The following is a 26091-nucleotide window of genomic DNA, read 5'->3' as shown; positions in this document are numbered from 1 at the left end:
GGAGGAATCAATAAGAAAGGCTGAGAAGAACAAAGGGATAGGAAGAAAACTACGAAAGACAGATGTTACCAAATGAGAGAAGGATGTTGTAGGAGGATCCTCAGTGTCAAAGTAAAAGGAAGACAGAAAGCATAGACTAGATTTCACAACATGGATATGCCAGAGGTCCTAACAAGAATACTTTGGGGAAAATGTTGGAGGCAGAAACCAGATTGGAGCAGATTTGACAAATGAAGAGCTCCTGACACAGCACTTAGAGAACTCTTTGGAAACGCTTAGCAGTAGAAGGGCCATTCATGCATTTGATTCCTTTATTCGTGTTGCTCATTAAATTTATTAAGCAAAGAATATCTAATTTTAGCAATGAAATTTTCTGATGATCCCTTCAAGATATATGAGTTGCAAAATGTACTTTTAAGTAATGGAATCACTTGATCTGACATACAGAATTGTTGCCATTTAGCCAAATAATTGTAAAAGAATATCCAAAAAATGATCATTTTGGTTTCAAAACAGTTGATCTTAGGTCATTTTTCTGTCAGTAGTTAAAAGAAAGGACTCATTGTCTACTGAGAAAATTGCTAGCCTATACTAATAAAACCTTATGAAAAGATAAAATACATGTACCCCTTTTTATGTCAGTAACAGAAAGCATATATACAACTCAACTAGGAGTTTCTTGGAGTCACTGAGGAGCACAGTAAGTGCTAAGCTAAAATACTTGTTCTCGAGATGCTTAAATTGAGACATGACATAAGCACTTTTCAATTATAAAGCAGAATCAACATGAATGATCGTTTAAGATCTGTGAGAGTTTGAGGAAGCATGAAGGTACATTCCTTATGTGTTTAAATTTAAACATATATGTTAAGCACCAAAATTTTATGGATATGAGCTTTTATATAAGCTTGACAAAATTATGGAATATGAGTAAAATAGATGCTTTGTTGAGCCAGGGATGTATTGTGGATGTTATAATGAAACCTCACTCTCTTATAAAAAGATATGATTTTCCTGCCAAGTTGTGCCTTTCAGAAGCATATTGATACAGTATTTTCCAACATTTCCTTTTTATCCAGATATATAAGTATATATATAAGGGAATATCACCTATTACCACAAAAGGAACAAAATTAAGTCTTATTAACAGTTAGTCTTTCAGGTGCAAGTGACAGAAGACATAACTCAAAATGGCCAGCGGTAGAGGTAATCCCCCTGAATCACGTGACAAAAATGAGAGATGGGGTCTTTGCAAAGTGGAAAATGGATAGTATGATGTAAATAAGAAAGGTTCATTCCAACAAGCATGATCAAAGCCACATTATTTCTCAAAGCTTTCATGGATTGTAGAGATAAAGACTAGAGAATAAAAATTATCTTTTCATTAGTGTAAATTACTATGCTAAAATGCCTTATCTAGGTCAATTCCTTTTGGAATGTAAAATTTTCATTTTCCTCTTTTAAAATTATTTTAAATATGTTTACTGAAATAAAGAGATTTCCTACTGTTCTAATTAGCTTCTCATGCGCCTCCCCAGAGACTTTTTCTGATGTATAAACAAGTGTAATACATGAAAGGTTTACCTATATATTTAGAAATAATCACCATAAATCTGAATTTCTATCAGGGAACTAAAACTATATGTAAGTTACTCTGACCTATCTTTCTTATATATGTAATGGGTTATCTACTAGTTAGTATCTTTCCTTCTTTTGTTGTTTTTGTTTTGCTTTTGTTTAGAGAGAGAGAGAGAGCATAAGTAGGGGAGAGGGGCAGAAAGAGAGGAGTAAGAGAATCCCAAGCAGGCTCCATGTTCAGCATAGAGGCTGACATGGGACTCAATCCCACAACCCTGAAATCAAGAGTCAGATGCTCAACCAACTGAGCCAACCAGACACCCCTAGTTAGTATCTTTCTAATTAAATGATCTTTCAAATTCTTCACACTGTTAAAGGTAGAATTCCTAAGTCTAGGAATACAGGTAGAATACAACACAGATTATATTTTTATCTTTATCTAAGAAGGCTTGTATTAGGTAATCCAAGAAAATGAAAATCTGTGTGAGATGTGTACCATATTGATTTTACAATGTATATAAGAAAATCCTTATGTGTGTGTACATATAGTGTCTTCTCAATTTGAAAAATATCTCTGTATGACAATCTTTGTACTAAATGATGAATGAAGAAGATACTTTTTAATTTCAACATATACCATCTTTAGATTTTTTTATTTTAATTCCAGTACTTAACATACAGTGTTATAATAGTTTCAGGTGTACAATGTAGTGATTCAACAATTCTATACATTACTCAGTGCTTATCATGACGAGTGTACTCTTAATCCCCTTTACCTACTTCACCCTTCTCCCCAGCTACCTCCCCTCTGATAACCATTAGTTTGTTCTCTATAGTTAAGAGTCTGATTTTTAGTTTGTCTCTTTTTTTCTGTGTTGTTTTGTTTCTTAAATTCACATGTAGGGGAAATCATATGGTATTTGTCTTTCTCTGACTTATTTCACTTAGCATTATACCCTCTAGATCCATCCATGTTGCTGCAGATAGCAAGCTTTCCTTCTTTTTTATGGCTGAATAATATTCCATTGTGTATATATATATACCATATCTTCCTTATCCATTCATCTATTGATGGACGCATGGATTGGTTCCATAATTTGGCTATTGTAAATAATGCTGCAATAAACATAGGGGTGCATATATTTTTGAATTAGTATTTTTTTATTCTTTGGGTAAATACCCAGTAGTGGAATTAATGGATCATATGGTAATTCTATTTTTAATTTTTTGAGGAATGTCCATATTGTTTTCCACAGTGGCTGTACCAGTTTGCATTCCCACCAACAGTGCAAAAGCATTCCTTTTTCTCCATATCCTTCCAAACATTTCTTGTTTCTTCTGTTTTTGATTGTAAATATTCTAACAGGTGTGAGGTAATACCTCATTGTGGTTTTGATTTGCATTTTCCCGATGACTAGTGATGTTGAGCATCTTTTCAACTGTCTGTTGACCATCTATATGTCTTCTTTAGAGAAATGTCTGTTTTTGTCCATTTTTAATTGGATTATTTGTGATTTGGTGTTGAGTTATAGAATTTCTTTATATATGTTAGATACTATCACTTTATGGGATATATCACTTGCAAATAATTCTCCAATTTAGTAGGCTGTCTTTAGTTAAGTTGTTTTTCCTTTACTGTGCAGAAGCTTTTTATTTTGATGTGGTCCCAATAGTTTATTTTTGGTTTTGTTTCTCTTGCCTCAGGAGACATATCTAGAAAAATGTCAGAAATCACTGACTCTCTAGGCTCCCTTCTAGGATTTTGATGGTTTCAGGTCTCACATTTAGGTCTTTAAACCTTTTCAAGTTTATTTTTGTATATGGTATGAGAAAATGGTCCAGTTTCATTCTTTTGTATATACCTGTCCAGTTTTCCCAACAACATATGTTAAAAAGACTGTCTTTTTCCTGTTGCATATTTTGCAACCTTTGTCAAAGATTAATTGGACATATAATCTTTCTGGGCTCTCTGTTCTATTAATCTATGTTTCTATTTTTGTTCCAGTACCTACTGTTTTGATTACTACAACTTTATAGTAAATCTTGATATCTGAGATTATGATACCTCCACTTGTGTTCTTTTTCAACAATGCTTTGGCTCTTTGGGTTCCTTTGTGACTCCATACAAATTTTAGGATTTTAGTTTGTTCCAGGTCTATGAAAAATGCTGTTGGTATCTTGATAGAGATTGTATTAATTATGTAGATTGCTTTGGGTAGTATAAACATTTTAAACAATGTTTTTCCAATCCATGAGTATGAATATCTTTCCATTTGTTTGTTTGTGTCATCTTCAATTTCTTTCATTAGTGTTTTATAGCTTTCAGAGTACAGATCTTTCACCTCCTTGGTTAAGTTTATTCCTAGGTATTTCATTACTTTTGGTGCAATTGTAAATGGGATTGTTTCCTTAATTTCTCTTACTACTACTTCATTATTAATGTATAGAAATGCAGTGGATTTCTGTACATTGATTTTGTATCCTACAAATTTTGTATCCTGCTGAATTCATTACCAGTTCTTTCAGTTTTTTGGTTGAGTCTTCCTGGTTTTCTATATAGAGTATCATGTCAACTGCAAATAGTGAAAGTTTTACTTCCTCTTTACCTGTTTAGATGCCTTTTATTTCTTTTTGCTGTCTGATTAGTGTAGCTAGGACTTCTGGGACTATGTTAAATAAAAGTGGTGAGAATAGGCATCCTTGTCTTGTTCCTGACCATAGAGGAAAAGCTCTGTTTTTCCCCATTGAAGATGACATTAGCTGTGAGTTTTTCATATATGGCCTTTATTATGTTGACATATGTTCCCTCTAGATCTACCTTGTTGAGGGTTTTATCATGAATGGATGTTGTACTTTGTCAGATACTTTTTCTGCATCTGTTGAAATGATCATATGGTTTTTATACTCTCTCTTGTTGATGTGATGTATCACATTGATTGATTTGCAACTATTGAACCACACTTGCATCCTGGGAATAAATCCCACTTGATCATGATGAATGATTTTTTTAACATATTGTTGCATTCGGTTTGCTAGTATCTTGTTGAGGATTTTTGCATCTATGTTCATCAGAGATATTGGACTGTAGTTCTCTTTTTTTTGTCATGTCTTTATGTGGCTTTGGTATCAGGGTAATGTTGACCTCATAGGATAAATTTGGAAACTTTCCTTCCTCTTCAATTTTTTGGAATAGTTTGAAAAGAATAGGTATTAACTCTTCTTTAAATGTTTGGTAGAGGGAGCCTGAGTGGCTCAGTCATGACTGACTTTGCTCATCTGACTTTGGCTCAGGTCATGATCTCACAGTTCATGAGTTTGAGGCCCACGTCTGGCTCTGTGCTGACAGCTCAGAACCTGGATCCTGCTTCAGATTCTGTCTCTCTCTATATATATCTCTCTCTGCCCCTCCTCTGCTCTCTCTCTCTCTCTCCCTCTCAAAACCAAATAAACATTTAAAAATAATAATAAACAAATAAATGTTTAGTAGAGTTCACCTACAAAGCTGTCTGCTCCTAGACTTTTGTTTGTCAGGAGTTTTTTTTTATTACTGATTCCACTTCTTTGCTGATTATCAGTCTATTCAAGTTTTCTATTTCTTCTTGTTTCAGTTTTGGTAGTTTGTATGTCTGCAGGAATTTGTCCATTTCTTGTAGGTTGTCCAGTTTGTTGACATATAGTTTTTCATAATATTCTCTTATAATGGTGTGTATTCGGTGGTGTTGGTTGTTATTTCTCTTCTCATTTGTGATTTTATTGATTTGAGTCTTCTTTCTTTTTTTCTTGGTAAGTCTGGCTAGAGGTTTATTAATCTTATTGATTTTTTTTTTCAAAGAATCAGTTCCTGGTTTCACTGATCAGTTCTATTGGGTTTTTTTTTTTTTAAGTTTCTATTTTGCTTATTTCCACTCTAATATTTATTACTTTCTTCACTGGTTTGGGGTTTTGTTTGTTTTTTCTAGCTCCTTTAGGTGTAATCTGATGGTTGTTGGAGATCTTTCTTACTTCTTGATGTAGGTCTGTGTTGTTATAAACTTCCCTTTTAGAACTTCTTTTGCTGCATCCCAAAGATTTTGGACTGATGTGCTTTCACTTTCATTTTTATTCATGTATTTTTTTATTTCCAATTTGATTCCTTGGCTGACCCATTCATTGTTTAGTAGCATGTTATTTAACCTCCACATATTTCTGCGTTTTCTGGATTTTTTTCTTGTGGTTCATTTCTAGTTTCATAGTGTTGTGGTCAGAAAAGATGCATGGTTTTACTTCAATCTTTTTCAATTTATTGAGACTTGCTTGTGGCCTAATATGTGATCTGTTCTGGAAAATATTCCCTGTACATTTGAAAAGAATGTGTATTCTGCTATTTTAAGCTGTTCTGAATATATCTGCTAAATCCATCTGCTCCAATGTGTCATTCAAAGCCACCATTTCCTTGTTGATTTTCTGTTTGGATGATCTATCCATTGATGTAAGTAGGGTGTTAAGGTCCCTTACTATTTATGTATTACTATTGATTACTTTTTTTAGGTTTGTTGTTAGCTCCTTTATGTATTTGGGTGCTTCTGTGATGGATGCATAAATATTTACAATTGTCCCCTTTATGACTGTTTCTTTGTCTCTTATTACAGTCTTTGTTTTAAAGTCTATTTTGTCTATTGTAAGTATTGCTACCCCAACTTTTTTTTACATTTCCATTTGCATGATAAATGCTTTTCTCTCCCTTCACTTTCAATCTGCAGGTGTCTTTAAATCTGAAATTAGTCTGTTGTAGGCAGCATATAGATGGGCCATTCTGTCACCCTGTCTTTTGATTGGAGCATTTAGTACATTTATATTCAAGTAATTATTGATAAGAATATACTTATTATCATTTTGTTACTTGTTTTGTGTTGTTTTTGTAGTTCTTCTCTGTTCCTTTCTTCTCTTGTTCTCATTGTTTGATGGCTTTCTTTAGTGATATACTTGAATTACTTTTTCTATTTTTTGCATATGTATTTACAATTTTTGATGGTGGTTATTATTAGGCTTATACATAATGTCTTTCTTATACAGGGAGCAGTCTATATTAAGTTGATGGTTGTTTAAGTTTGAATCAATTCTTTACTACACTTCCCGCCATGTTTTAGGTATATGGTGTCATACCTAACATCCTTCTTTTTTGAATCCCTTGGCTGATATTTATAGATATAACTTAATTTTACTGCTTTCATGCTTCCTACTTTTCTTACTATTATGGTCTTTCCTTTCTACTCAAAGAGCCCCCTTTACATTTCTTATAGGGCTGGTGTCATGGTGATGAATTCCTTTAACTTTTTCTCTCCTTCTGATCTGAATGCTAGCCTTGCTGCAGATTTTTTTTTTCTTTCAGCACTTGAATATATCATGCCACTCCCTTCCGCCCTACAAAGTTTTAGCTGAAAAATTCCCTGATAACCTTATGGGATTTCTCTTGTACATAACTGTTTTCTTTTCTCTTTCTGCTTTAAAATTCTTTCTTTATCACTACTTTTTCACATTTTAATTACTAGATGTCTTGGTGTGTACCTCCTTGGGTTGACTTTCTTGAGGGCTCTCTATGCCCCCTAGATCTGGATTTCTGTTTCTTTTCCCAGATTTGAGAAGTTTTCAGCTGTTATTTCCCCAGGTACATTTTCTGCCTCCTCTTCTCTCTGCTCTCCTTCTGAGATCCCTATAATGTGAATGTTGTTATGCTTGATGGTGCCACTAAGTCCCCTTAGTCTATTTTCATTTATTATTTTTTTTTCTCTCTCCTGTTCAGTTTGGTCACTTTCCATTACTCTGTCCTCCAGGTCACTAATTGTTCTTCTGCTTCCTCTAGTCTATCTTTATTCCATCTAGTGTATTTTTAATCTCAGTTATTGAGTTCTTCATCTCTGATTGGTTCTTTTTTTATGTTTCTGTATCTTTGTTGAGGATCTCACTGAGGTCCTCTACTCTTTTCTTGTCTGGTGAGTATACTTATGGCTGTAACTTTAAATTCTCTATCAAGCATATTACTTATCTTGATTTTGTTTAGCTCTCTTGCTGTGATTTTGTCCTATTCTTTCATTTGGGGCTATTTCCTCTGTCTCCTCATTTTGTCTACCATCTGTATCTATTTCTGTGTATTGGGGAAGTCAGCTATGTCTCCTGCCCTTGAAAGTAGTGACCTTTTAAAGAAGCGTCCTGTAGTGCCCCTGCATTGCAATGTCCTCTGTTCTCCAGAACCTGGCACTTCGTAGGTGTCTCCTATGTGTATTGCATGTGCCATACTGTTATGGCTGAGCCATGTTCTCCTTCAATCCAGTTGTATGCAATGGCTCTCTTTGCCTGTTGTGGGCAGGGTTCAGTCCCCGTGTTGTTAGTGGGCCAGTCAAGGGCTACCTTGGGCTTGAGTTGAGTCATATCAGGTGTGCCAGAGATGCAGTAGCATCAAACTGCAAGGTGTTTTCCCTGTGTCATCCCTTGAGAAGCTTTCATTGGTGGACGGGGCTTGCAGTCACACCAGATCCCTGCCCTGAGCCCATTGCTAGGTCCAGTCAAACAAGCATGTGTGATTACCTTCCCCTGTCCTTGGGGCAAGGATCACTTTGGAGTGTCCCGGCCCTGCCAAAGTTTATTGCACACTGCCACGCTTGTGGCATGGCTTTGGATATGCTCAGGCCAAGGGTGTATTGGAGGGGGCAAGTCCTCAGGAGAGCACAACAGGGCAGCACTGGTCTGCTGTGGGAAAGGAGCTATAGCTTCCCAGGAAAACTCCTGCCCAGGCTGAGATGCGGGGGACATTTCCACAGGAGAACATGAGGGCAGGGTTTGTGGTGCCAGCGAGGTGGGAGGAGACCTGCAGCTGCTGGAGAAAACTCCTATGGAGAAGAGGGCATTTCTGCAGAAGAATGCAGATTGGGGCATACAGTTGTAGCAAGGTTTGCAGAGGTCTGTGGTGGAAGGAGACTTGGAGCCAAGGCCACGATGTAGAGGGCAACCTGCAGAAGTGCAAGGAGGTGAGGCACACTGTTAGCAAGTTAGCTGGAGAGTGTGGGAGCAACACTGCTTTTGGCAGGTGGGTGTGTGTTTATCCTGGGGATGGGGAATGGGAAATGGTAGCTCCTTTGTTCCTGTGAAAGTCTCCCAATAATCCCTGCCCCTCCAATACATGCTCCTAGATTAGTAAACAAATCTCCCTTCCATATACCCCAGGTGTTTTCCCAACTGCCACTTTTATGCTGTATCTCTTTGGGACTGTTGGTTTTGCTATCTCTTTAAAGGTGGGGACTCAGTTTCCTATTGTAGTCCCAGCTCTCCCAGAGCCAAGCATGCTGATTTTTAAAGTTCCAGGTATTAAGCCTGGATTAAGCAATACTAGTTGCTGGTATTAAGCCCCACTGATTGTTGCATCTCTCCGGTTTTCAAAGCCAAACGTTGTGGGCATTTGTCTTCCCCATGTCCGTGTAGGATACCCTTGCTTGGGGTATGTGGCTTCAGGATCTGCTTCTCTTCTCTCTCTACATCCACTGTGTCCCTCCCTTCCTGTGACAGCCCCTCAGGTCTGTTGGACTTTCAACCCCATCTCTGCTCTACCTACCCTCTTCAGTGTGGCCTCTCTCCACATCTACCTGTGGAGAGTTTGTTCTGGCAGTCCTCCTGTCATTTTCTGGCTTCTTTACACTGACGTGTGTACTATCTGGCTGTATCTGTGGGAAGAGGTGAGCTTAGGATTTTCTTACTCTATGTCTTCCCACTTTCTCCCACCATTTTAGGGTTTTAATCCCAGAGATTATATCCAGTTATTTTTTTTAAGTTTATATATTTATTTTGAGAGAGAGACAGAATGAGAGAGGGGAGGACAGAGGGAGAGAGGGAGAAAGAGAATCCCAAGCAGGCTTTGTGCTGTCAGCACAGAGCCTGCTGTGGGGCTCGAACCCATGGACAGTGAGATCATGACCTGAGCTGAAACCAAGAGTCAGATGCTTAACCGACTGAGCCACTCAGGTGCCCCTCAATTTCTTAAATCAACTAAGTTTGAATAACTAGCTCATTTCACAAATAGGTATCAAAAAGATATGCCAAAATAACTTAGTATTTGTAAAGGAGTGTTTGCCAGGATGTACAATCTCTGTTTGTAAAATACATACTATTTTAATTAAAATACTCTGTGGGCTCCAACATAATTTCTTTTACTTTTAAGATCTGTGGGTCCCAGAAATTGTGGGACCTTTTCTGAGACGTCTGGACTCTCAGAGATCAACATGAAGAAGTCAAATCAGAGAATAAATTCATCAGGCAAGGCTAGACACCCATGGGTGACAGCTTAATATCTGCCTGAATTGCTATTATAAAGAGAAATCAGAAGCTGAATATGGTTATTTGGGAGAAGGAGATGGCTAAAAATGGTATGTCAAAAATCCAGAAAAAATAATTGATCTTTTGAGTCAGGAAAGTTTAAGATTCAGGATGTGGCCAGGGGGTGGCCTCCACAAAAATGGCAAGTAGTAAAGGCAGACATCCTTGGTCAGAAGAAGCTGATATACTATGAAGCGAATGCAATCGAAGGGCTGAAGGGCTCTTTTTTGCACAAAAACCATCCAAAGCCTAGGCAAATCCCCAGCACAGTATTCACATGCTTCTCTATTTTTGTAAAATTTTCGCAAGTTAGACATTTTAAAAGTAGTCATTAAGACCCTGTCTCTCTGCTCTGGCTTTCCCCCTACTTTGCCTTTTATCTGGTGATATTAGATCAGCTGTGGCCACTTTGGAGCTCCAACTAAAGGGATATTTAGTGGTTACATTTAGCTCATGTATAAAGGAGACTTGATGTATAATTTTCCCAAATTTGACAGCTACTAAAAATGTACATAACATAACCAATAACAAGTTGTGAAACTGATAGAAACTTTTCTATGTTATCAATAAAAACAAAAACCCAAATTCTGTGCTTCTGGTCATGGCAGAGTAACTGGCTTCAGACTCACCTTGTCATAAAAAACAACCATATAGCTGGACAAATATGCGACACAACTGCTTTCAAGCATTAGACTACCATGAGGATTGTAATTCTTGAGAGAAGGAAAGCACTAGGGGTGAATCCCCCTTTTGCCCTGGATTTCTATCAGAGAGCATTTTCCCTTCCTGAAGCAGGGAGTTGAGGCCCAAGCAGAAAGCAATGGTCTCGTTGAGCTGAAGAGACAGATTGGAAAGTGGAGTGCTAAAGATGGGTAGACTTTGCCGAGCAGGCCACAAGAAGGGCCGGAGCTGGAAGAGGCAGGTCTGGCGTCCCCATAGATCCTTGGAGGGGGCTGGGCTGCACATGTGCAGAACAAAATTCCGCACTAACAGAAAATAGTGGCTCCGAGGTAAAACTGAACTGAGAGGTCAGAATATTGTACAGTGGTGGGAAATGTTGAGTTCTCACCCAAAGAGTTGACAGACCTTGCTAAGCATCAAGGGCATTCACTTGAGACCTTAAAAAGCTACACATAAGAGCCGTGCTCTAAGACAAAGAAGAAAATACTCAAGAAGAGCAAAGTATACTATAATGCCAGGCCCTAATCCATATGTGCATTAAACAAAAAAGCTTGAAAGTGAAAGAGGAGTGTATCTCAGTAGGTTAGCAAAGCACAGATACCTGGCATCAGTTAGTGTCAGGAAAGTCAGGGTTCAGCTACCAGCAGAATAGGCTCTGACCTTGAGAAAAGCCTGAGAGAGAGCATGCTAGCATCCCAGGACCTGAGGAACATAACATCAAAACAGGACCCCAATTAAGAGAACTTGGGCACATGTAAGGAACAGACCAACAGCAAGACGGACACTTCTGGAGATAGAATGACGTACTTCCTGTCCCTAAGCAGAGTTAGTTGTCGGAATTATTGGGCAGGACCAACGCTGCAGATTAGAAGCTAAGTGTTTCCAAACACGAGGACCTGAATAGTGGGGGGAAATGGGGAAATCATACAATCGGTGAAGGGAGAAAGCTTGGTGACCATAGTAAGTCTGGGTTTGGAGGAGACAACAACGGCCATCTCTGGATGGAAGAGGCCTAAATGCCATGAATGGAGAAGAGGCACAGTGTAAGCCCAGCTGGGCAGAGGCTGTGAGATCCTCTGATCAGAGAGGACAGGCTGGAACTAGGAAGGCAGCTTGCCTCCAATGCGAAATTGCCTTGAGGGAACCATCCTGAGTTTTCTTTCTGCTGTTTTGAATGCACAGTCCAGTTCCTAATTAGGACCATGTGTCACTCACAGACCAGGATAACAGTGACCATTATATGCTTCTAAAATTACCAACAAGTGTGTATGTGAAAGAATAGAGTTGCTTTCCCGAAATGACATTGACACTCACTAGACTGACATTGTTAATACAGATCAAAGAACTAATTAACAATCAAAGAGAATATTTTTGCCACACAGAGAGCAGTCTAAAGCTGACTGCATCTGAACACCTTGGCAGTCCTAGGAAATCAATCATTAGGAATCTGCTCTGGATCCTTCAGGCCTGAAACAGCCGCCAGTGATAATTATAAGAGGCTGACTGGACTGAACAACCCAGTCAATCTTGCTAAAGGAAAGAATAAGCCAATCTTGGTAACTGGAAGTTCTGAAATGCAGGACTTGCTCGTTCCTTTCGGTGGCAACAGAGGGTTTTTGTGTTTATTTCTGCAAAACCTGGGGAGAAATGAGAAGCAAAAGTAAGGGACAAAACCATTGTAAAGGAGTAGATTTTATGGACAGTTACAGATGAAATGGTTGTGTATGTTAAAAACACAAGCAAATGAACTTTGTAAGATCATCATCAGGATGGCTAGATACAAAAATGCATACAAAAATCAATACCCTTCTAATGTTAATGGGTTTATTTCTACCAACTGCCCCCACTCACTGCCTACTCTAGAATTTTATACCCAGGTTTTTATTATTACATTTTAATAATTTATACTATTAATCCTCCCTTTAAAATTTGCTTTGAAATTTATATTTTGATTATTATTGTAATCATTATAATTACTTGCATTATTCATTGAACTGATGTTACTACTCCCTGCCAGTGCTCCTACGATATAATTTCACCATTCTCAGTGGCTCTTTATTCAGATTCATCTTTTTGTCAGAGAATATCTCTGAGCAATATCATCAGGGATGGAACTTACGTACTACATCTCATGATTTGTGTATTATACAATGTCTTTTTGTTGTCACTGTGCAAGAAAGGCAATTTCCCCGCATGTGGGATCTTTAGTCACAATATTGTCATTGTCTCCCTCACCACTTTAAATATTGCTTCTAGCATTGCCATCTAGCAGTGGCGACATCCTAGATCCACTTAATTTTTTTCAACACAAATAATCTGATTTTTCCTACTTGGATGTTTGTAAGATATTTTTTCTTCATCCTTGGAAACTCCAACCTCTCAGCAGGATGCACCTAAGTATTGGCTTCATTTCATTAGCGCTGCCTGCTTCTCAGGGAGACTCTTCATTCTGCAAACTCAGCACTTTTCTTTTAGGAAAGAAAACGTCTAGGAAGTTTTCTACAATTGCAACTTTGGTTGCTGATTTTTTACCGTGGGTGCTGCTATCTCATTCATTTATCTGCAATGTCGGTTCTCCTGAATCTTTCACATGCCGTCTTTGCTGTCATCATCTTCATATCTTAATTCTTTCATGCTGTATCCTGGAGCAGTTTCTCAAATGTGTGTCTCACATCACTGATTCCCTTCTCTGTGGTGTCGGTTTTTATCTGGATTATAGTCAATGCACCTTTTGCTTCTCATATGGCAGTTTTTACTATCATTTTAATATTTAATTACCTTGTCTGCTCTGTTCTCATCTCGGCCTCTTGCCTTATTTCCTCTATGTTCTTTTTGTTTCGTAGCCTTCACATTTTGGATTATTGAAATTATGAAACAATAGCTTTAAATTTTATCTCCATGTACTACAATGTGTTATTGTCATATTTGCACAGTCATCTTGAATGTTCTTTTCCTTTCGTGCCACAAAATCTGTTCATAGATCTCATGCTGGTATATATTATTTTCCTATGTACTCATCTTTGAAATCAGACATAATATTTGCCTATAGTGGGGATGGGGGCAGGAGGTCTTCATGATTCCCTACTATTCACCTGTTTGCTCTTAAAATCTCCATCTCAGATGCTGTTAATCTGGAAACCCCAGCCGATCTGCACATCTCCTTGGTGCATTCTAGCACTTAGCAATCACTTATGTAGTGTCTCAGCTGGATCAAGAAGGGGGCTACCATTCCTGTACCTGGTCAGCCAGATGTGTAGATGGACACATATTCCTGCACAATCGGTGGCAGAAAATAACCCAGTGCTAACAAAGAGCAACCTGCCATGGCCACCCTTTGTAACTAACACCATCAGTCTCAGAATGAAAAACATCATTGACACTTCTTTTTTGCCCCAACCAATGTTAAATTATTAAGAATTTTAGACCCTCAACGGATATAAAAAGAGAAGCTCACTGGGAAGATTGATGTAATAGTAGGGTGAATTGGCCCCAGCTACCTCTGACATTTTGTTGTCTAAGATCTTATATCTTTGTTATAGATGCATTCAATGAGGAGAATGGAAATCACTCATGCTTTGTCTGACTATATTGTGCCCTAGTGCCCATGATGCTAATATAACTGGAAATCTTTCCTGGTATCTGGTAGAGAATTAGCCACATATTCCTAATTCTGCATGTTGTTGCGAATGTATATATTTCTGTGACTGTGGCAATATTTAATTGGAATTTGTGACTATATTTAATAAAAATTAATTTGTAATTATTTGTAGTTAATCAACACTGTAAGCCACTAAGAATGAGACATGCTCCAGACTTCTTCCTCGCTTAAATTCTTTCTCCTTCTTACTCTGTCCTGCACATGTTGGAAAGAAGAATGTTATGACTCTGATCAGAAACAAAGAGAATGATCCGACTATCATTGCTAGCAGAAGTAACTATATATTAAAAGGTCTCATGCATGTACGGTTAAAGCCCCATTCTCCCACTGCTGGAAACGTAGGGTTCCCTAAGAGCTTGCCTTCCCTGAAAACTGCCCTGTCACTTCTCTCTTTCTTCTATCCTTTCTCCAACTTGCCAGGAGGTAGTGAGACCCAGTCTGCTTTGGACTAGGGAGGGGTCCTGCCAGCAGAAGCTGAAAAGCCCATGCTCTAGCCCAGTTTTCTGCATCGGTGGATTTGGGCCACAAACCCAGTTGATGACGTAGAGATAGTTCATTATGTCTTTATAGCTTTTTAAAACTGTACAAAGAGGAGAAGCAGTGATTTGAAGCAGGACAGAGCCGTTCTTTGGTCTTCGACCTAATTTTATCTAATATGCCTTAATCCATTACAAATTTAATGGAGACAAAGCAAATAGTCATTTGTCAGTTGCTTAACCCAGCTTGTATTTGTACTAATTTAACTCAAATTTGAAATATTAGAAGGAAGTTCATAATATGAAATGTGACCAAGAATAACTTCTATAAGGAGCCACACGATGGAAGGCAACCAAGATGGAAGGCTTGTATTAATTAGTTTTTCATTGCTTAAATCTTCAAAGAAAATATTTTTTTTATTGACCAAGTGGAACTAAATTCTTCAAATTCCATCTCAATCCTCCACCAGCATAATGACAATTTTGTCTTAGCTCTTCAAATAATACATTTATATATACACATTTTTATCTTTCTTCACATGATTTTTTGACAATTTTTTAATTGAAGTATAATTAATATACAGTGTTATATTAGTTTCAGGTGTACAATATGATTCGACATTTCTATACATTACTCAGTGCTCATCATGATAAGTGTACTCTTAATCCCCTTTATCTATTTCGCCTATCCTCCCTCGCCCCCCACCACCAAATCCCCTCTGGCACCCACTAGTTTGTTCTCTGTAGTTAAGTTTGGTCTTTTGTTTGTTTGTCTCTTTTTTTCTATTTCTTTCTTTCTTTTGTTTCTTAAATTCCACATATGAGTGAAACCATATGGTATTTGTCTTTCTCTGACTGACATTTCACTTAGCATTATACCCTCTATATCCATCCATATTATCACAAATGGCAAGATCTCATTCTTTTAAATGGCTGGGCAATATTCCATTGTGTGTGGAATATCATCCACACCATATCGTCTTTATCTATTCATCTATTGGTGGATACTGGGGTTGCTTCCAAATCTTGGCTACTATAAACAACACTGGAATAAACATAGGTGCATATATCTTTTCAAATTAGTATTTTTTTAGTCTTTGCGTAAATATATTTTTAATTTTTTGAGGAACCTCCATACTGTTATCCACAGTGGCTTTATCAGTTTGCATTCCCACAAAGAGTGCACAAGGCTTCCTTTATCTTCACATCCTCGCCAACACTTGTTATTTCTTGTCGTTTTGATTCTAACCATTCTGACAGGGGTGAGGTGATATCTCACTGTGGTTTTGATTTGCATTTCCCTGATGATTAGTTATGTTGAGCATCTTTCACATGTCTGTTGACCATTTGTATGTCTTCTTTGGAAAAATATCCATTCAGGTCCTCTGTCTGGAACTCTTTAATAGGACTATTTGTTTTTGATTTTGGTTTTGGTTTTGGTTTTGGTTTTGGTTTTTTTTTGGTGTCAAGTTGTAAAGTTCTTTATATATTTCAGATACTAACAATTTATAGGATATATCATTTGCAAATATGGTCTCCCTTTCAGTAGGTTGCCTTTTTGTTTTGTTGATTTTTTCCTTCACTTTGCAGAAGCTTTTTATTTTGGTGTAGTCCTAATAGTTTATTTTTGTTTTTGTTTTCTTTTCCTGAAGAGCCATATCTAGAGAAATGTTTCTACAGCTGATGTCAAAGAAATTACTACCTATGTTTTCTTCTAGTAGTTTTATGGTTTCAGATTTCACATTTAGATATTTAATGCACTGTGAGTTTATTGTTTTGTATGATGTAAAGAAGTGGTCCAGTTTTATTCTTTTGCATGTAGCTGGGCAGTTTTTTCAACACCATTTGTTGAAGAGACTGTCTTTTCCCCATTGTATATTCTTACCTCCTTTGTCATAGATTAATTGAGTGTATAATTGTGGGTTTTCTTCTGGGCTTTCTATTCTGTTCCATTGATTTATGTGTCTATTTTTGTATCTGTACCATACTGTCTTGATTACTACAGCTTTGTAATATATCTTGAAATTTGGGGTTGGATGCCTCCAGCTTTGTTCTTCATTCTCAAGATTGCTTTGACTATTTGGAGTCTTCTGTGGTTATGTACAAATTTCAGTATTATTTGTTCTAATTCTGTGAACTCAGATGATGATTTTTTTTAATGTTTATTCTTTTTTGAGAAACAGAGAGAGAGAGAGAGAGAGAGCAAGTAGGGGAAGGGCAGACAAAGAGGGAAACACAGAATCTGAAGCAGGCTCCAGGCTCTGAGCTGTCAGCACAGAGCCCAGTGCAGGGCTTGAACCCACAAACTGTGAGATCATGACCTGAGCCGAAGTTGGACACCCAACCGACTGAGTCACCCAGGGGCCCCCAGATGACGATTTTTAATAAGCATAGTCTCTCCCACTCAAAACTCCAATTATATCAATTATATATACAATATATAATTATATAATTATGTATAACATATGCACACACAACCACCACCAATTAGAAATTATTACCAGAGTTATATACAATGCCCGCATACAGTTTTAGGTGTGTCTAATATATATAAACATTAAGAATTCCTAATCAATTTCAGTTTACAAGCATCAAATTCCTTCTGCTTATTCAAAAAATATTTTCTGTATCACTCTTTCTTCGACATAGAGAGCATAGATAAGAATAATAAGGCAGAAACAGTCCCTAGCACCATTGATTTAATTCCTTTTTCTTACTAGGCAAGCAAGGCTTCGGTTACACTTGCTTGCTTGTTTAACCTTGAAATAATTTAGAATTCTTCCACATGGACAGAATGTTTAAAAGAACCACAAATTTGATCTCAGCTTGATTTCAAATGGATTATCAGTTCCTGTTTCTACAAGCACTGGACCCCCTTCTTAGTTCCATAGGGATTGTGATAGGTTCATACCCTGCAAAGCACAGGCCACATTTAAATTATGTTAGGTGATCCTTATGTCCCTTTTTTCTTTCCTTCCTAGATTTTCCTGACTCCCAGAGTCATGGATTTTTCCAAGTGTCCTTCAGCTTCCCATTTCTCACTACAAGTTATCACTTTATTGTTGGCTTACTATATCTTTCACGGTGGAATTGCCTCGTGTTTTCATTTCATAGAGTGGGTCTGCATTTTACTGACTAGAACTTTTGAGTTAGCAAAGTTGTCAAGCTGTCACAATTACACTTCATCACCCTTAAGCCTCTCATCGGTTAAAATATTGTGTTAGTTATAAGTGTCCAATTGTTCAGTAAGTTTTTGTTCCTTTTGACTTTCTGCAGTCATTTGCCACAGTGATTCAGGTTGAAGTTAGCCTAGGGTAGGTATTTGTAGCAATAAAGCACTGTCCTAGAAGATTTGCTAGTTCCTTACCTGTTTATTCCTGTTCTCACATTGAATACTGAAATGTAATCACCCTTTATCAGAACACTTGTTCCCCCGTTTATGACGAGCTAGTATTTTACAGGGTGTGACAGAGCCTTTGTGAAAATTCCTTGTAGGCAGAGTTTTAGACAGCTATAATCTTAAAAGATTTCCCAAATACATTTCCAAGAAACCCATTGTTTCTGGCTGTAACATTTGTACTTTTGAACTCTGCAGTGTTGGTACATTCACAGTAAGTGACATAGTGTGAAATCTGTCTTTTCTGTGAAGACTGGAACACACTATAATAATTCAAGAGTCATGTTTCAGGGTCTACATGTATTAACATTCTATGCTTTTTCCTTGTACCTGAAACCTAGTCACCAGGCACTGCCCATATTCCATATTCCAGACCAAGAGAAAATGGGTATGTTATTAGAGAGATAAAGGTAAAAAGCTGTTAGATGCAGTCTGTGATCAGATAGATGTCCTGGATGATATTCGCCAATAACAAATTGTGAATGCATGGTCTCTTATGCCTCCCTCTTTAAGCTGTTTGTTGCCTTTCTGCTGCTTCAAAAAGAAGGCAGCCAACCCTAGACTTCCCACTAAGCCTGTTTTCACCCAACCCCTGACTTTACTGTCCCTTTCTCATACATGTTGTAATTAAAGGCTTGACCTTATCTCAACCTCACACTAGCAGTGTTAAAAGCACTATGAAATTGGATCTGGTAAAATCTTTTTAATGAGTGAGAGGAATAATATCCACGTCTCAGCCAACCAGCAAAGACTCATCTTCTGACCTTTTATCTGACTGCACTTTGTGGAAGGGACCAGACTGACCCATGAACCCAGGCACCATTGGATTTCAGGGGCAGATAAGGAACGTCAAAGAGTCCAACCAACCTGAAATGTCTGTTCTGATAAATCTCCTAAACTTCTGCCTCTTTCAATAGTAAATACGCAGTTTGTTACTTTATTTTGGTGGGAAGGAGGAAGAACGGTGTCAAATTACTTTCACCAGCCCCTTTGTACAGGACACAAGCTCACTAGATAGTGAAAGGTTTAACTTTGTTTCCACTCCCTATTTTTAGATACTGTGCCTTATATTTATACCAGAGCAACTGATTAGAAAGTAAAAAAAAAAAAAAAAAAAAAAAATGGAGATTATTATAAATTCTCTTCTTTTCACAAAGCTTTGAAAGAAACAGTTCCTTGATGGATGCACAGAGGTTTGATTTTCTGTGATTTAGACTTCAGGCAGTGTGGTGTAATAGCAAGACCTTTGTTACAAAAATGACTCCAGAGCCTGGGTTTCACAAACTATTACATTGCCATCTAATAATTTGGTGACCTCATCATGACATCTCTCTGAACTCTAGATTTTCCTTTCTAAAATGATGTAGCTAACTGTCCTTTTGGATTCTTTCATTTATTTTAATGAAAATATTCTTGTTGACTAGAGGAGAGGAAAGAGACAGAGCAACTGAAAATTATTTAGGGCTGAGATTGTACAGAAGTGCCTGATTTGGAAATTTATTTGGTTGGAGTTTTTCTTTTTCTTTCTCTCTTTTAGCTTTCTTTCTTTCTTTCTTTCTTTCTTTCTTTCTTTCTTCCTTTTGTTCGTTCTTTCTTCCTTTCTTTCTTTCTTTCTTTCAATAAAATGGGTCACTTGGATGAATTTCCTCTATGGTTTGTAATGAACAAACTCAGTCCAATCACCTGCCATGTTTGTGGAAAAGCCTAATACTGAAAACTAACTGAACTAAACAATAAAAACTCAAAAGAAGTCTCATAGGACAGGGAAGAATATAGTCTAAATATTGTTCACCTCAGTTTACCCACAAGATGAAATGTAATTTGACAATGAATTAGCAAATTTTGGAAAGCAGAAAAGGATATAGCAAGTAATTGTTAGATGAAGTGAACACTTAGCAAAAATACAAAAGTGGCAAAGTGAAGCGTGGTTCGATGGGAATGAAAAGTTAGAAATAGATAGCTTCAAGAGATCATGCATAGAAAGAGACAATAGATATTTTTTGTCTAATTAGTAAACACAAATTTTTACTTACGTATTTATGTATGTATGTATGTATGCATGCATGCATTTATTTATTTATTTCCTATCCTTGTATGATAAGCAGAATGATGGCCTCCCCATAGTCCATACCCTAATCTCTGGAACCTGTGAATATGTTATGTTACATGACAAAAGGGGACTTTGCAGCTATGATTAAATTAAGCGTTTTGATGTGAAGAGATTATCCTGAATTGCACAGCTTTGTCTAATGTAATCATAGGAGTCCTTGTACGAGACAGGTAGAAGAGTCATAGAGAAAATGTGATAATGGAAGCAGAGGTTCATAGCCAGAGAAAGATTTGAAGATATTATTCTAGCTTTGAAGATGGATGGATATCGTAGTTATCTGACTGTCCCCATTGTGGACCAGCTACAGACCTATGTCAGATTCCCTAACCCAGTCTACCCTCCTTTCCTCTGGCAGAGACCCATACTACTATGGTTCTGCAAACTGCATGGCAGGGGCTGTCCTATTGATGACACGTCCTCTGAGGAGGAGAAAGAAAGAAGCAATATATTTTCTCTTTACTTGTTGTAGTATCAAGGCTATGAACCTATAAGTATTTTTTCTGAAAAAATATCACTTTTCAAAGAAAAGAAATTTCAGTCAAGCATTGACTATTCCCTGCACTTGAGCAAATGGAAGGTAAAATTACAAAGGCTTAAGTCTCCAATAAGGAGCAGAAGGAACCCCCAGCCCAGGGAAATCTGCAGCATGTGGTGTAAGGCCTAAAATTAAGGCTCAATATTACATGCTGCCTTGACATCTGGCAAAAATCAGAAGGGCTGTGAATGGTCTAATGGACTACAAAGTCCCCTCTCAACTCCACTCCCTGAGATAAGGTCCTCTAGCCAAACAGTTCTTCTTATCAAAGGAACCAGCACAGTTCCTGCTCATCCCTGGGTAGGGAGTTTCAGTTTCCTGCCAACCTACAGAATGATTCAAACAAGCCAGTCACATCCTCCCAAAGGAACCAAGGAGCATCTCACCCTCTCACTACTGTACAGCCTGTTTGCTCTGTATGGCCCTCGATGGCATACCGTATCCACTCCTACCAGACCATAGGCTTGTGTGACTAGTAAACTGCTGTCAAACTCATTTGTCCGGTGTCAGGTGTCACGTGTTTGGCCGTCTCCATCACCCCGGGATGGGAATCTTTCCCTCACCAACAGCATGAACAGGAGGCAATTAAAACATACCAAAAAAGGGACCGCTTGAAAATGTTTACCATTCTCATGTATGTGAGTTTGGTTTTTTTTTCCCCCTCAGACTTGAGTTCTTGGGAAGATTTAGTTTCTTCTTATAAAATCTTCGCAACTGGATGTAGCCGAGTGGTGGGACAGCATCAACTATGAACTCAGGGCTGCTCTCAGTTTGTTTCTCTCCAGCACCCAAGACATAGTCAGCAATATCCAGAGCTGCCAATCTCTGTTTTCTTCCCCTAAAGCCTTTAAACAACACACACAAAAAATATTGTCATTGTTTTAATCAGCATCCAAGTCCAAGTCAAGGATTTCCGGGGAGGTAGGACCAGAAGATGAAGATCTCTTAGTATACTGATGAAAGAAAGTTGTTCCTGGCAAGTGTTTTCAAAAGTTCCTAAGCCTGAATCTAAATACCTTCAGATGATAATTTGAATAGGCATTCTATATTTTCCATCTGTTTCTTTGTGTTTGGGCTTTTTGCTCTCATCCTTAAGGAAACAAGGGAATAAATTAAAACATGCTGTGGCAGGATGCAAGTTCCCTTCAGCAGCCAGTCTTTAGCCATCATCTTGATTATGGGATAGAAACATAGCCTCTCAGTTGACAGACTAGATTTTCGAGGCTTGCTTGCTCCTACATGTGATGCTGTAGCTAAATATTAGACAAAGAAGTGTAAAGAAAAATGTTGCATGGGTCTTCAAGGAAGTCTTTGTTTAAAAAGGTGTCATACCTTTCTTCCCTCCATTCTGCTACCTTCCTTCTGGCTGGAATATGGCATGATGACTGGAGCTTGAGTCACTGTTTTGAACTGTAAGACAGAATGCCGAGTATGACAGAGCATCAGAAAAGAAGAGGAGGAACTGAGATTCCTAAAGACTATCAAGCCACCGTACCAGCCCTGAACTTTTCAACCAGTCTATGTCAGTATAGCCATGCTAAGCATGCAGTTATGAAATTCTTTTATATGGGTTACGTGGATAACCTCCACCTAAAAATGTTGTTCAGCAACAGCAGAGGCAGGAAATTGAACCTGTGAATCTTGCTAGTACCAACATGGGCAACACCTGGTGGATGTTGAGTGGACAAAGCTGGTAGGAGCAACAGTGCAGTGTCATGTTCTTAGGCCCACCTGCTGTCTGGAGGGAGCCCAACATTTGCAGAAGCAAGTTGGCAGAGCAGCTGGTAGCACTTGTGGCAACATTATCCCGACTGGTTGAAATTCAGGCTCTCCTCACATATAGGGAGGGCAGCCAGCTGCCTTCAAAATGCTAAAAGTACAAGTACCAGGAATGTATTCACTATCCATTTAATGAAGAAGTCACTGAAATAGCATATGTGCTTCCCAAAATCAAATCATGACTCAGCCAGGAGAAACATTTAGTCGGTGACATGACAGATAAAAGATCATGCTCTCAAATTTCTAAACAAATCAACAACTGATTTGAAAAGTATTAAATTGGATGAATGATTTATGTCACTAGGTAAATAGTTACGTGGTTTTAGACATATACGTGGATATTTAACTTAGAGGATAAAAGGAGCGTGGCAGTTGTTTCATATTTTGAATATCATCCCTGATCATTCTCAGATAGGAACAAGTCTTATTAAGTTAGAATTTTGTAAGAAGAGCTGCTTTTCTACTTTTCGTACTCTAGACATCAAATTACTGATGCCATTCAAGACCTACCCACTGATAACTTGCCCATTTATAAAAATAGCTGAGTGATAGTTTACTTTGGGACTTCATTTTTTTAGAAAAAAAGCAATTATGATGAAATGACATCATTAAGTGAGAACAATAAAACACCTGCAATGAGAAAAGAACTATAAAGATGTCACAATAAACATAAACTACAAAACACTGTGAACTAACATTAACTCACAATCCATCTCTAGTCGCAACTGGTGAAACCATCGGCCAGGTGTTGATAAGGGAAATGTGTCTCTTCTACTTTACTTTATCTTCTATTTTTATTTCACCATAATGATTCACCGATCCTCTTTTACCATGTTTCAAACTCTAAAATTTTGGAGGTTGTTCAACTTCTTGTGTCAAGAACTTGCATAATAATTGCAGAGAATTCTATCTCCTCTCAATTGCTCTTTTCTCAGACTTAAAATATAGAGTCTTTATCAACTATGTCTTTTAAGATTTTTCTTTTTCTCAGTTATGATCTTCATAATTGTTATCCCCAGTTACCAAAAGCAGTGGTTCTCGAATACTAATGTTTTGGCCCTGTGCATCAGAATCAATTGGAGAATTTGTTAAATATTCGTATTTCCATAAAATATTCTAGGTGAACCTACAAAACCGTACTTTAGCAAGATCTCCAGCCCTGAAGTCAAAAGCACAGCCATATTTGAGAAATTACTAGTCAGAGAAAGGCTGTCCTCGCTACCCAGTGAGGCTAAAGCACTGCTCTGACTTTTTGCCACTCCTACCAAGTTCTTTAGGGTCTTCCCCTTACTACATCCATTGGGTGAGGAATAGGAAAGGGTCTGAATTGTGTTAAATAGTGTACTTCCCAGATTCAAACACGGTATGAACTCAACATGGAAAAAAGTTCAATCTCTAAGAGGCAGAAATTTTTATTATGTTTTTATTGCTCAGAAACATCATCGCAGACCTCCTGTGGTTGCAGTCACCTTGGATTTTACTGTATATTGAACATTCATCCTCAGGTAACCAACTTAGATAACTTTGGAATAGAGCAATGAAAAATTATTAGGAAAACTGTAGAATACCAAATGAAAGCGTGAAGTCAGGCCCAAGCATTGAAGAGGGTAGCAATCATCAGACAGAAGCAAAATGAGAAGTTTTGAATTCTAACCAGAGTTGAACAAATATGAATCTGAAGTCAGGAGAGGCGGCCAGCCAGGAATCCAAGATGTCCTGCAAACTGGGACTCATAAAACAGAAGTCTGAAGTCAGCAGAGAGCAAGAAGGGGTTAAGTCCACAGTTTGAGGAAAGACTGGAGATATCAATAGAATCTTGAAGGTCACAGCAGGTTCAGAATCCCAACAGCTTCAAGAATCTGAAGCAGTAGCATTCATGAGTAGAAACAGTAAAGAGGCTCTGGGCCCAAGGCAGTGAGTGGTATTCTCTGCTCATGTTGTTCTCTCCCTCCTGTTGGATATGTGTGGCCCCCAAGACCACAGATGTGTAATCACTGACAGGATGATTAGAGACTAAAAGGAACCCTGTGTACCTGACTGAAGTAAGGGCAGAAGTGTGACAATTACTGGAAGCTCTTCAATATTAAAAGTGTCCAGCAGACAATTCATTCCTCCTTGTTTATTAATCCCTTCCCTGTACCTCACAATGTCCAAAGGCAAGTCCTGGTCCCTGCCTGCTATATGTTTATAATATATGAAAGACCTGGGAAGATCTTTCATCTCGAGGCTCTCAGGCAGCTTAATTCTTCATTAGCTTTCATAAAGGCCAATTCAGTAGGTCAAACTCTGTTCTGTTGTAGAAATTAAAATATTCTAGCCAATGAAAGTTTTCAGCCTCCACTTGAATAAGAAAATGGAAGTTCTTAGTGGGAAGCATGGGGTGCTCAGCCTTCACCGTAATGTATGTTAAAAAAATAAATAAACTGTGACCTTTAACAAGTCATTTAATGTCTCTAGGCATCAGTGTCCTCCATTGTAAAATCTAAAGGATAGCATTTGCCCAGAATGTTTCATGAGACTGTGATGAAGTCAAAATAACTTCACATATAACAAAACACTTGAGAAGAAAATCACTATTAATATCATCATTAATTATACTCATTATATTTCTTTGGCCAGTATTTTATTTTACTTGGATATATCTACATGAATATGTTATTGCCAATAATCACATTTCAATAACACAAAGAGAGCAAAACGTTCACAAAATGGACAAAAAAGCCAATAGCTATGTAATAAGAAAATACAAAAGAAGAAAATAAGAAAATCCCATACCAGAGAAGGAGAAAATATAATCAAAATTTAACAGTGTTTCTTATTGTCATATGTATTTTCTTCTTCCTTTTGATTGCACAAAAACATCAAACAAAATTATAAGTAGTGTTTAATGAGATGCCAATTGATATTTACAACTAGGTAGATGGTTGGTTCTGCTTTTGACAAGAAAATTCCCATGGAATATATGGACATAGAGGCAGGAGGCACTCTATTGTGTTTTGAGGCCATTTCCAGAGGGGAAAAATTATTATTTTATTACATTTCACTGCTTGACCACCTGCTGCCTACAGTGACTCAGCCATGTAGATCCTGGACTTTGTAAACAGTGACACCAAGATATAGTTGCTAGATGGAAGATTGCTACATCATGTCCAGTAGTCTCCCACGGAAGAAGAACTTAGCATTAGTTATACCTGTCAGGTAGACAGGCTATCACTTTAATTAGAAAGTAAATAAGATATTTTGAAAAATGTATGCTCCATGCCAGTTTCTATCAGAATTGTCATGAATTCTAAACTGAGAATCTACAAATTTATTAAGTTGTATAATAATGCTAATTTTCTGTACATACCATACAAAGAGAAATAATGTTGAGGGAGAAAATATGAGGAGAAGCAACATACATTTCTTTGAATTAATAAATTGAGGCATTTCGTTCCAACTTTTTTTGGCATAGTTGTTCATATGTCCTGACTCCTAGAGCCACCACAAAGGTCTGGTGCAGGTTTTCCAAGCTTTCTTTCGTGTCCTCTCCATCCA

General features: G+C 37.7%; 1 long non-coding RNA gene across 1 annotated transcript; it reads right to left on the bottom strand.

Annotated features, from left to right (window-relative positions):
- Positions 1-21386: 21386 nt before the first annotated feature.
- LOC123381738 lies at positions 21387-24586 on the bottom strand. Its single transcript, XR_006589098.1, has 3 exons — positions 24209-24586; positions 22108-22185; positions 21387-21620 (listed from the first exon to the last, which is right to left on the bottom strand). It is a non-coding gene; the product is annotated as an uncharacterized LOC123381738 (long non-coding RNA).
- Positions 24587-26091: the final 1505 nt, after the last annotated feature.

Source organism: Felis catus, chromosome D4 (assembly GCF_018350175.1).
Source record: "Felis catus isolate Fca126 chromosome D4, F.catus_Fca126_mat1.0, whole genome shotgun sequence".
In the NCBI taxonomy this organism is placed as follows: Eukaryota; Metazoa; Chordata; class Mammalia; order Carnivora; family Felidae; genus Felis; species Felis catus.
This window is presented reverse-complemented; position numbering and strand designations above follow the sequence as displayed.